Genomic DNA, 12,728 nt, shown 5'->3' with positions numbered 1-12,728 from the left:
AGCCCATTTCTTTCATGAAGTTTAAATATTTCATAATACTCTAATAATTTCCCACAGTCTTCTTAACCAGAGAAGATAGGAAACTGAAATATAAAGTATCTTATTCAAGAAATGATCAACCAGAAACTAACAGGATAGCAGCTTGGTACCCCGACCTCCGCAGCACTGCTTTTCCCAGTAAATCATGAGGAAACACAGCAAAACACAACCAAAAACAACAACAACAACAAAAAAACTACAAGCCAGCAAAGCACAGGGTGAAAAAGCACAACTATGAGGTCAAACCTGAGTTTCAACAAGTCCCAGTTCTGTTACTTTTTAGGTTTAACCCATGACAGTGCCACTGTCCAACTGTTTTTGATCTATAAAAATGGCCAGTTTTCATGGTCCAGCCTAATGGCTGTATGGCTTGGGCAGCTTATCTAATCTTTCTAAGCTTCCATTTCTTCATCTGTAAAATGATGTCATGGGTAGTACTGGGTTCCCTCAAAATTTATACATTGAAGTCCTAACCCCCAGTACCTCAGAATGTAACCTTATTTGGAGATAAGCCTTTACAGAGATAAGCAAATTAAAGTGAGGTCTTAGGGTGGGTCCTAATCCATTATGACTGGTATCTTTATAAAAAAGGGGAAATTTAGACACAAAGACTGTCGCACAGGGAGAAGATGGCCATCTACAAGCCAAGGAGAGAAACCTGGAACAGTCTTCCTTCATAACCCTCAGGAGGAATCCATCCTGCCAACAGCTTGATTTCAGACGTCTAGCCTCTAGAACTGTTCGACAATAAATTTCTATTGTTCAAGCCACTTAGTTTGAAGTCGTTTTTCACTGCCGCCCTGGAAAACTAATATAAAACGGGATGATAGCTGGACTCAAACCTCCAAAGGTGGGTATGAGAATTAAATGAAGACAATGCAGGTGAAACATTTAGCACAGTGCCAACCACACCATAACAGCATTCAAACAAACATAAAACTTTCACTGTTATTACTACTATAGGTTGATCCTTTACTTTATACTGGAATTACAATGGGATTCTCACCACAAGCACAGTAACTTTTATTCCAGCCTAGTGCAGCATCTGTCTCTGCTCCCCAGGCTTTCTTCTCCCCTTTTTTCCCACCTAGCGAACAACTTTTCATCCTCGAGTTTTCTCTCAAATATCACCCACCTCCCCCAGGAGGAGACTCCCCTCCATCATGGTCTCAATCCTTTGGCTCACAGAGACTGTAAGGGGTGAGTGCGGCCCTTCTCACATAGCAATACAATTACTGGTTCCAAATTAGAGTCCCATAAGCCCCAAGACAAGCCTTGATATATTTCTCTAGATTTCCCTCAGGCAGTGCTGTGTGAGATGCTTATTAAATGTTTGAGGAAGAATCCCTTCACCACAGTTAGGGAAAAAAACTGGCCACAAACACCATCTATAAATAAGCCCATGCTCTAAAGCAGCTGTTAGAAGTACTTTGCAGGTTAGTGGTTCTCAAAGTGTGGTCCAGAAACCAGAAGTATCAGCTTGGTTGGGGACTTGTCAGAAATGTAAATTCCTGGACCTCACCCCAGACTGACTGAAGCAGAAATTCTAGGGGGTAGGGCTCAGGAATCTGTTTAACAAGTCCTCCTGGTGATTCGGATGGGGATCAAGTTTGAGAACTACCGCTCTGGGTCTATCTAATTCAATATGAGGAGCTTTGGCTGCTGCTGTGAGCTCCCCAAGTATTCCTGGAGACTGAGGAGCCCCTAGCAGAGAGGGGGACTGCGGAGGGCTCCCAGGTGCACAGAAGTAAAAGGTTTAAGCTTTCACTTTCCACTCACTTTTCTAAGCCCACGTTACGGGGCGAGTCTGTGATGACGCTAGAGGATCTAAATGACCTAACAATGAGAATCCATGTCTAGGAAGTGGGGCTCTGCCCAGACTCTTAGCATCTTTCCTGCATGCAAAGACAAGGAGATGATTTTGCCATGTCAGAAAAGTGATCATCAAAGCCCCTTAAAAGTATCAAGAAGGAAGCATCAGGCACACAGTGCTCTCCAGACTCCGAGACTGGAAAGGAGGGCAGAAAAGGCAGAGGCTGATGACGATCAAAACCCCAGGCCAAAAGCAGGCTCTATAGGCCTCTCCCTCTACCCGTGCCAGACACGGCTATTGGATCCCAATATTCTTGTTCAACAGACTTGGACAGCACCTTCGAATCCTTAAGTCCAGGAAGCCACTACCCAGTGATCAGAACTGGCCCTTGAGAAAAACCTGCTGACTATCCGAGCTTAGGAGTTCAATCTTCAAGCCCTGTAGCGTGAGTGTAGAAACCAGCGGGTATTATAGGAATCTCACTGAACCTGGGAGTCAGGAGCTGTGCAATCTTGGGGAAATCATTTAAAATCTTTGAATCTCAGTTTCCTTATTCGCAAAAGGGAGCTGGTAATACCTTCCTCTCGGGGTTGTTCTGAGGATAAACAATATGGGTGAAGACACCTTGCCCAGTGCCTGGCAAATAAAAGGCTCTTAATAAATGTTTGCTGGATCTGAAACCAGGCTGACGTGAGACGCTCTAAGAAAAATCCTTACCACCCACGCTTACCTGAGGCTAATGCATCCTAGAAAGCAACCCTGAAGTGTTTGCACATATGAAAGAGCTTTTGGAGTAAAATGTTGACTTGGGAAACCAAACTCATGTTGACGAGCGTATGGTCACTCGTACAGGAAATCCGAACCAGGGAGGTTTTCATCAGAAGCGACTTTGTTTGAAAGGGAATGAACCTTCCCTCCAACAGACAATGCTAGCCCCAAGCCCCCTTCACATACTCCATACTGTCCCTTCAACTCATTTGACTCAATCAACAGATCCTACCTAGAAATCCACTCTCAGGAAAACCACTTCTGGAACCTGGGCAAGCATCTGACTTTTTATGTTTAGAACCTTTAAGAGCTCCACAGAGGACAATGTCTCGTAAACAAAATCCATTCCCAGCCCTGTTGAATCAGTGGAAACTCAGATTTTCCCCATTCAAGTGTCCCTATTTGGACAAGCAGGCTCCAAGAAAGGCCTCGGTAGGTGCCCAGTGCTTGCTATACATTAACCCATTTAGCTTCATATTAACACTCTTTCTTACAGATGAAGAATCTAGGGCCACGAGACATTCAGACGTGTGCCCAAGATCACACAGTTAGAAAGCAGGAGCAGTAGGATTCGAACAGCTGTGTCCTAGTCATACTCCACTAACTCCAGCTCTGTCATGTAGCTGGAACCCACCCTAGCAGGAGGGGGTGTGAGTTTCAACAGACGGAATTATGAAATAAGAAATGACAAAACAATTCCCACCCCATTCCATCCAGCCATGCACTGGCCTGTCATCAGGGGTTAGAGAGTAACTAGGACCAAATACGTCCCAGCACCTGTCAAAATAACATTTAATACCTTGTAAATCTCATTTAATTCGTACTTAAAATTGAATCAGTAAATAGATAATACTCACTCTTAATCTTTAGCTAACAGTTTGTACATAATTAATCTTTGGAAGCCAATGTGACTGATGTCTTTTATATAATTCTGCTACCTCAAAGATAATAAAAAAAAGTCACCTACCCTAACGACCCATAACCACAGACACCAAAATACCTTGCTCGGCATTTATTCTGAACCATGGGAGTTGTACTTACATGCTTCAGCCAGGGAGAACCTCAATTAGCCTTCACCCAAAGTTATACATAGCAATTCAGACCATAAATGCAGGTAAGATGTTTCTGTTCTTTGGTAAATAGGATCTTACGATGAGATTTTCTTTGATAGGAAACTATTTCTCTGTCAGCGACAGTGAAAATGATGGTCTTGATGACCTCAAGGATATGAACTAATTTACATCAGACTTTTGGTGGAGGAGAGCCAGTAACTAGTTTTGATGAGAGACTGAGAAAAAAAAGCAAGTACCTGGTAAAGCAGGCTGTGTTTTGTGGAATACTTGTGCCAGGAGGTATAGCTGGGGTGCCAATCCCACTCACAGGGAGACGATAACAATGTGGTACTCTGCACCCTGAAAGAGAAAGACAGTGTTGTTAAAAATCCAACATAGTCATTCCCAGCATGGTGAGATCTTGGGAAACACACTTAAGTTCCCCTACTGTACAATTCACCCATGCATTGTATGGTTTTTAGTATATTCACAGTTGTATAACTATCACCACAAGCCATTTTAGAACATTTTCATTACTTCAAAAAAGAAACCTCACACCCCTTAGACATCACCCGCCATCCTCCAATTCCCTCCCCTCATCACACCCTGGTCCTAGGCAACCACAAATCTAATTTTTGTACCTATGGATTTACCTCTTCTGGAGATTTCATATAAATGAACTCATACAATATGTGACCTTTTGTGGCTGGCTTCTTTCACTTATCATAATATTTTCAAGTCTCATCTACATTGTAGCATGTGTCAGAACTTCATTCCTTTTTATGACCAAGTAATATTCCATTGTACGGATATATCGTACCATATTTATGTATCTCTTCATCAGTTGATGGACATTTGGGTTGTTTCCACTGTTTGGCTATTATGAACACACACACACAAGTGTGTATGTGGACATAGTTTTCATTTTGCTGGGATCTATTTCTAGAAATGGAATTACTGCCCCTAATATTTTCAGTCTTCAAACATTGGAGGAAATGAGTAACCATGTAAATAAAGTTTGACATCATCGATTCACCTGAGATTCATCCCGAGGAACAAGATCTTATACAAAACTCACTTTTCAGGTTTAAAAAAAAAGCACAAAAACTCAGTAGGTGGGAAAATACTTAGAGAAAGCTTTTTAAATTGTGGTAAAATACACTTACCATAAAATTTACCATTTTAAAATATGCCATACACATTTTAAACTAAAAGGGAATTCATTTTTCACTACATTTATAATACTGGCTCATCTTTATTTTGATGTGTGTGGGTTGTCCACAAGCAAAAAGATGGCAAATACTTTTCCTTTTTACCCCGTATCTTAAGAAAATCCAAGAAATCTCCCTTCTGACATTTTTATTAATCCTGCGTGTGCCATTCCAACAGCACAAGGAGACAAGTGCACTTCAGGGCTGGGCCTGAGCCCCAGCGGCTGTGAACAGGGCAGTCACAGAGAACTCTACTAGTGGGAGGAAGAATGTGTCTTCTCACCAGTTCTGGACATACTCTTCTGTTTGCTAGACAAAGTGATATTGTGGCATGTGTGCAAAACACTCCCTACACAATAGAAGAAAAATAAAAGATGGTGTCGATTTTATTTGTACAGGCAAGGGATACATTTCCCTTCCCTAAGGATCAGCAGGAAATATACGCACTGGCCAAAGCGAGGCCATCTGGACATCCTACAAAGCAAGCAACAGGATTAGAGCCCAGCCCATACGTGGTTTCTATTATTACTTCCAAACATAAGTAAATGACCAGCAAATCAAGATGGGCTTGGTTATGCTTTGGGCCTTAATCTGAAATTTTTCTACAGGTATTAGCTCCAAAGAGAGCATGCTTCTTTTATTAAACTGGCTTGCTTTTTAATTAAGTCAGTGTTTTGCATTTCTACGACATCCTGATTTTGATTTTCTTTTATAATATTCCTGAGGTTTTGGACATGTATGGGAACTACCAATAACAACCAGCCACTTCTAGTGTACGACACTATCGACTAAAGTCATCTTCCAGTTAAGAAAAAACTTGGCAGAAGGAATTCAATTATATTCTTGGTTCTCAATAGTAGTAACAGATATAAGTAAAATTATTGTCAGGTAACATGAGTGAGAGCTGGAAAAACGACAAAATTTCACAAGGAAAATCCACAGGCAGCTCTATATTTTTGTGTTTGGCTGTCAATTCCTTTCTTACATATTTTTCTTCAACTGTGACTATGCTGAAACGGAGTAAAGAAACATGTGCAAATATTTACTGAGCACCTACTATGTGCCAAGCAGTGGGGTAAATATGCACATGTATAAATCCCCTAATTTGTGCTTCTATGAACTTGCAACATTCAACCAATTGATTGGTGATTTGGGCCTGTGACTTTACAGGCCCACGTGACTATAAAGTTTGCAGAGTAGAAGGCCAAGCACAGTCCTGCTGGCAGACAGCAAGAAAAGTACTAAAAGGTCAGGAGTGGGGGGGAAAGGGGGGTTGATAGTGAATGAATTCCAGGTTTTGAAAACAGAATCTACTTAATCAGACCAAAATGGCTGCGTGAGGTGAGCCTCTGTAAATCTCCCCTGGAATTTACAACTAATCGAACAACAATAACTCCACAAAGGACTCCCTGCACAGCAGACAGGCAAGACGAAGAAGCCTACTACTGAATTCACCTAAAGGTGGGCGAATGGCACCAGCGGGGGAGGACGGAAGGGAGAAGTGCGGAGGAGACGGAGCCGGCGGGCACAGGATGCAGACCTAGCTCAGTGCTCTGAGCTCACTGCATCCCGGAACTACCGCAGCTGTGGAAGAGGGAAGAACTAGGACTGTAGGGCTCTGCTTATGGCCCACAGGGCTGGGGGGGCAGCATACAACACAGCTGAACCCAACACTCACGCAGAGACCTCGGAGAAAAGACTGAAAGAAGAAGGCTGAAAACGGTGGTTTAAGCCCTCACTGCCAAGCAGAGAATGAGCCTTAGCACTGAGACTAGCTGTCCCCTCTCTACCCTCCCAGAGCTAACCCCGCCCCATGCTACCCAGTTCTAGAAGCGGAACAGTAGCAGTGTCAGATCAAAAGAACAGAATATTCGCTGTTCTGAGAACTGTGGACTGCAGACACAGATTTGCAGCTCAACTAGTTCCAGCAAAGGGGAGGGAGCTGTGGAAGCAGGACCGGCTGTGGTGGTGGTCGCAGCCATTGCTCTGGGCCACCTCTAACAACTCACCCCGCCCCTAGCTGCACCTATCTGGGCGGATGCCTGCAGGAATAAACAGAACTGCTGAAACATACGGGCTCAGAATCTGGTGCAGGAAGAACTTTGGAACTTCAAAAACTCTCCGCATACCCACACGGACACTGCGCCCTGTGACCCAGGCAAACTATTAACAGAGGAGAAGCCCGTCTCTCAGGGAATCCCTCCATTGTGTAAGAAGCTGAAATAGTGCAGAGAAAACATAGCACTACCGTGTGAGAGAAAAAAAGGCTGCAGTGGCAGAGAAAATAAAACATTCTACCAACAAGTACTGGAAAACAAAGAAAGACGTCTTCCTATCAACCTGTTGCAGAAGACACTCCTGTAGATGTCTAGAAAGAGAAATAATAAATCAGTAATTGCTATGAATAACAAAGGCAGCAAGACAGCTCAGAAAGAAAGTGAAAAGTCTCCAGAAAAGGAACTTAAAGATATGGAAATATGTGACTTAAATGATAGAGAATTCAAGGTTGCAGTTCTGAAAAAACTCAACGAGATGCAAGAAAACACAGAAAGGCAGTTTAATGAACTCAGAAACACAATCAAAGAAAAACATGAGCATTTTACGAAAGAGATTGAAATTTTAAAAAAGAACCAAATAGAATTCTGGAGATTAAGAACTCAATAGAAGAAATTAAGAATGATATAGCCAGAGTAGGTAGTAGAGTTGACCAGATGGAGGAAAGAATCAGTGACATCGAAGATAGAAATCTGAAAAATGACATGGATGGAAGAAGAAAGAGATTTGAGACTTAAAAGAAATGAAAAAACTCTACAAGAACTTTCTGACTCCATCAGAAAGAGCAATATAAGAATAATGGGCATACCAGAAGGAGAAGAAAGACAGAAGGGAACAGAGAATATATTCAAACAATTTGTCGATGAGAACTTCCCAAACTTGTGGACAGAACTGGATCCTCGAATACAAGAAGCAAATAGAACACCTAGTTACCTCAATCCCAACAGGCCTTCTCCAAGGCACATTGTATTGAAGCTGTCTGAAATCAACAACAAAGAAAAAATCCTCAAGGCAGCCAGGGAAAAGAAGATGGTAACCTAAAAAGGAAAGCCCATTAGATTATCATCAGATTTTTCAGCAGAAACTCTACCAGCCAGGAAGGAGTGGAACCAAATATTCAAACTATTGAAAGAGAGAAATTATGAGCCAAGAACAATATATATCCAACAAAGATATCCTTTAGATATGAAGGAGGAATAAAGACCTTTCCAGACATACAGAAGCTGAGGGAATTTTCTAGTACACGACCTGCACTACAAGAAATACTAAAGTAGGCTACTCGACCACCATCAACAAGGACAATTTGTGGCAACCAAAACATAAAAAGGGGGAGAGTAAAGGCCTGAACTGGAATATGGGAATGGAGAAAGTAAGGGTGCTGAAGAAAATGGAATACTCTAAACATCAAACTTTCTTTTACATAAACTTAAGCGTAACCACTCAAAAAAAATCCAGAACTGAAATATATACTGTAATAAAAGAAGAAACAGAGGGAAACACCATAGAATACCACCACACAGAAATAGTAGCAACAACAAAAAGGCAAAGAAACAATGGAGACACAGCCTTACCAGAAAACTAAAGATAGAATGACAGGAAATCCCCACGTATCAATAATCACCCTAAATGTAAATGGACTGAACTCACCAATAAAAAGGCACAGAGTAGCAGATTGCATCAAAAAACTAAATCCAACCATATGCTGTCTCCAAGAGATGCATCTCAGCTACAAGGACAAGCATAGACTCAAAGTGAAAGGGTGGACATTGACACTCCAAGCAAATGGTATCCAGAGAAAATCAGGTGTAGCCATAATGATTTCCGATGAAACAGACTTCAGGGTGAAAAAGATAACAAGAGACAAAGATGGACATTTCATAATGGTAAAGGGGACTATACAACAAGAAGACATAACAGTCATCAATATTTGTGCCCCCAATCAGGGAGCACCAAAATATACCAAGCAACTACTAAAAGAACTAAAGAGAGAAATTGACCCAAACACAATTATACTAGGTGACTTAAATACATCATTGACAGCTATGCATAGATCAATGCAAACAGAAAATAAATAACAACATAGGAGCCGTAAATGACACATTACATGAAATGGACATAATTGACATATATAGAGCACTTCATCCTAAAACATCAGACTATACATTCTTTTCGAGTGTACATGGAACATTCTCAAAAATAGACCATATATAGGGTCATAAAATCAGCCTCAGCAAATTTAAGAAGATTGAAATCATACCAAGCATATTCTCTGATCACAAGGCTTTGAAATTGGATATCAACTGCAAAAAAAAAAAAGCAGGAAAAAACACAAATACATGGAGATTAAACAACATACCTTTAAAGAATGACCGGGTCAAAGAAGAAATTAGAGGAGAGATCAAAAGATACATAGAAACAAATGACAATGAAAATACATCCTACCAAAATTTTGGGGATGCAGCGAAAGCAGTTTTAAGAGGGAAATTTATATCATTACAGGCCTATCTCAAGAAACAAGAAAAATCCCAGATAAATAACCTCATGTTACACCTTAAAGAAAAGAAGAACAAATGAAACGCAAGGTCAGCAGAAGAGAGGAAATAATAAAAATCAGAGCAGAACTAAATGAAATAGAGATCAAACATACAATAGAAAAAATTAACATGACAAAGAGCTGGTTCTTTGCAAAAATTAATAAAATTGACAAACCCTTGGCTAGACTCACTAAGATAAAAAGAGAGAAGACACTAATTAACAAAATCAGAAATGAAAAAGGGGAAGTTATCACGGACACCACAGAAATACAAAAGATCATCCAAGAATATTATGAAGGACTATATGCCACCAAATTCAATAACCTAGAAGAAATGGACAAGTTCTTAGAAACATATAGCCTTCCTAGGCTGAACCATGAAGAACTGGAAAATCTAAACAGACCGATCACCAGTAACGAAATTGAATTAGTCATCCAAAACCTTCCCAAAAGCAAAAGTCCGGGACCAGATGGCTTCACTAGTGAATTCTACCAAACCTTCAAAGAGGATTTAATATTAATCCTGCTCAAACTCTTCGAAAAAACTGAAGAAGAGTCAGTACTCCCTAACTCATTTTATGAGGCCAACATTACCCTGATACCAAAACCTGGTAAGGACAACACAAAAAAAGAAAACTACAGATCAGTATCTCAGATGAATACAAATGCAAAAATCCTAAACAAAACTCTAGCAAATCGAATACAACAATGCATCAGAAAGATTATTCATCACCAAGTGGGGTTCATCACAGGGGCACAAGGATGGTTCAACATCCGCAAATCCATCAATGTGATACATCACATAAACAAAATAAAGGACAAGAATCATATGATTCTATCAATTGATGCAGAAAAAGCATTTGACAAGATACAACATCCATTTATGATTAAAACACTTAATAAAATAGGTATAGAAGGAAAATATCTTAACATAATAAAGGCCATATATGACAAACCCTTAGCTAATCTCATAATTAATGGTGAAAAACTGAAGTTCTTCGCTCTACGTTCAGGAACACGACAGGGCTGTCCCCTATCACCTCTGCTTTTCAACATAGTGTTGGAAGTCCTTGCCAGAGCAATGAGGCAAGAGAGAGAAATAAAAGGCATCCAAATTGAGAATGAAGAAGTCAAATTATCACTCTTTGCAGATGACGTGATACTACATATAGAAAACCCCAAAGACCGAAAAGCTATTAGAAACAATCAACGAATATAGTAAAGTTTCTGGCTACAAAATCAACGTACAAAAGTCCATTACTTTCCTATATACTAACAATGAAATCTCAGAAAAAGAAATACAGAAAACAATTCCTTTTGCGATTGCAGCAAAAAGAATAAAATACCTAGGATAAATTTAACCAAGGATGTGAAGGACTTATACACTGAAAACTATAAGACATTTTTAAGAGAAACTGGAGAAGACACAAAGAAATAGAAAGATATTCCACGCTCATGGATTGGAAGAATCAACATAGTTAAAATGGCCATATTACCCAAAGCCATATACAGATTTAATTCAATCCCCATCAAAATCCCAATGGCATTTTTTAAAGAAATAAAACAAAAAATCAACAGTTTTGTTTGGAACCACAAAAGACCCCGAATAGCCAAAGCAATCTTAAGAAAAAAGAACAATACTGGAAGTATCGCACTCCCTGACTTTAGCTTGTACTACAGGGCTACAATAATAAAAACAGCATGGTATTGGCAGAAAAACAGACATATAGACCAATGGAATAGAATTGAGAACCCAGAAATAAAACCACATAAACACGGACAGATAATTTTTGTCAAAGAAGCAAAAAACATACAATGGAGTAACGGCAGGCTCTTCAATAAATGGTGCTGGGAGAATTGGATAGCCACGTGGAAAAGAATGAAACTGGACTGCTATCTGTCACCATGTACCAAAATTAATTCAAACTGGATCAAAGCCTTAAGCAAAAGACCTGACACAATAAACTGCATAGAAGAAAACATAGGTACTAAACGTATGGACCCTGGGTTCAAAGAGCATTTTATGAATTTGACTCCAAAGGCAAGGGAAGTAAAAGCTAAAATAAACAAATGGGACTATATGAAACTTAAAAGCTTCTGCACAGCAAAACAAACCATCGACAAAATAAAGAGGCAACCAACTGAATGGAAGAAGTCTTTTGCAAACAGTGCTTCCGATAAGGGGCTAATATCCAAAATATACAAGGAACTCATGAAACTCAACAACAAAAAAACAAACAACCCAATTGAAAAATGGGCAGAGGACCTGAAGAGACATTTCTCCAAAAAGGATATACAAATGGCAAATAGACATATGAAAAAATGCTCAACATCACTAATCATCAGAGAAATGCAAATAAAAACCACAATGAGATTATCACCTCACCCCAGTCAGAATGGCTATCATCAGCAAGACAAATAGTAACAAGTGTTGGAGAGGCTGTGGAGAAAAAGGAACCCTCATACACTGTTAGTGGGAATGCAGACTGGTGCAGCCATTATGGAAGGCAGTGTGGAAGTTCCTCAAGAAATTACGAATAGAATTACCATATGACCCAGCAATCCCTCTCCTGGGTATCTACCCAAAAAAATCGGCAAACATTTATACATAAAGACACATGTGCTCCAATGTTCATTGCAGCTTTGTTTACGGTGGCCAAGACATGGAAACCAAAATGTCCTTCGATAGATGAATGGATAAAGAAGTTGTGGCATATATACACAATGGAATACTATTCGGCGGTAAGAAAAGATGATATAGGAACATTTGTGACAACATGGATGGATCTTGAGAGTATAATGATAAGCGAAATAAGTCAGACAGGAAAAGCAGAGAACCATATGATTTCACTGATATGTGGTATATAAACCAAAAACAACAAAAGAACAAGACAAATGAGAAATCAAAACTCATAGACACAGACAATAGTTTAGTGGTTACCAGAGGGTAAGGGGGGTTGGGGGATGGAAGATGAGGGTAAGGGGGATTAAATATATGGTGATGGAAGGAGAACTGACTCTGGGTGGTAAACACACAATGGGATTTATAGATGATGTAATACAGAATTGTACATATTTGTACATAATTGTGATGTAATATAGAATTTACATATGTAAATCTATGTAATTGTACTATTGTCACCCAAATAAAAAAAATACACTAAAAAAAAAGAAAATGGAATCACAACCTGACTTCCAATTGTTTTAAAACGAAAAACCAGCTGCTCTTGAATACAATGCGTATTACAAGTACAGCA

General features: G+C 39.8%; 1 protein-coding gene across 3 annotated transcripts in view; it reads right to left on the bottom strand.

Annotated features, from left to right (window-relative positions):
• The window catches only part of TJP2 (tight junction protein 2), a 112,546-nt gene that overhangs the window by 79,693 nt on the left and 20,125 nt on the right, over positions 1 to 12,728 (bottom strand). For all 3 annotated transcript variants that reach the window (XM_081066259.1, XM_081066261.1, XM_081066262.1), the window contains exon 2: positions 3,930 to 4,032. The gene's annotated coding sequence lies outside the window, so the exon portion shown is untranslated. The remainder of the gene's footprint in view (positions 1 to 3,929; positions 4,033 to 12,728) is intronic.

Source organism: Rhinolophus hipposideros (genome assembly GCF_964194185.1).
Source record: "Rhinolophus hipposideros genome assembly, chromosome: 11".
Classification (NCBI taxonomy): Eukaryota; Metazoa; Chordata; class Mammalia; order Chiroptera; family Rhinolophidae; genus Rhinolophus; species Rhinolophus hipposideros.
This window is presented reverse-complemented; position numbering and strand designations above follow the sequence as displayed.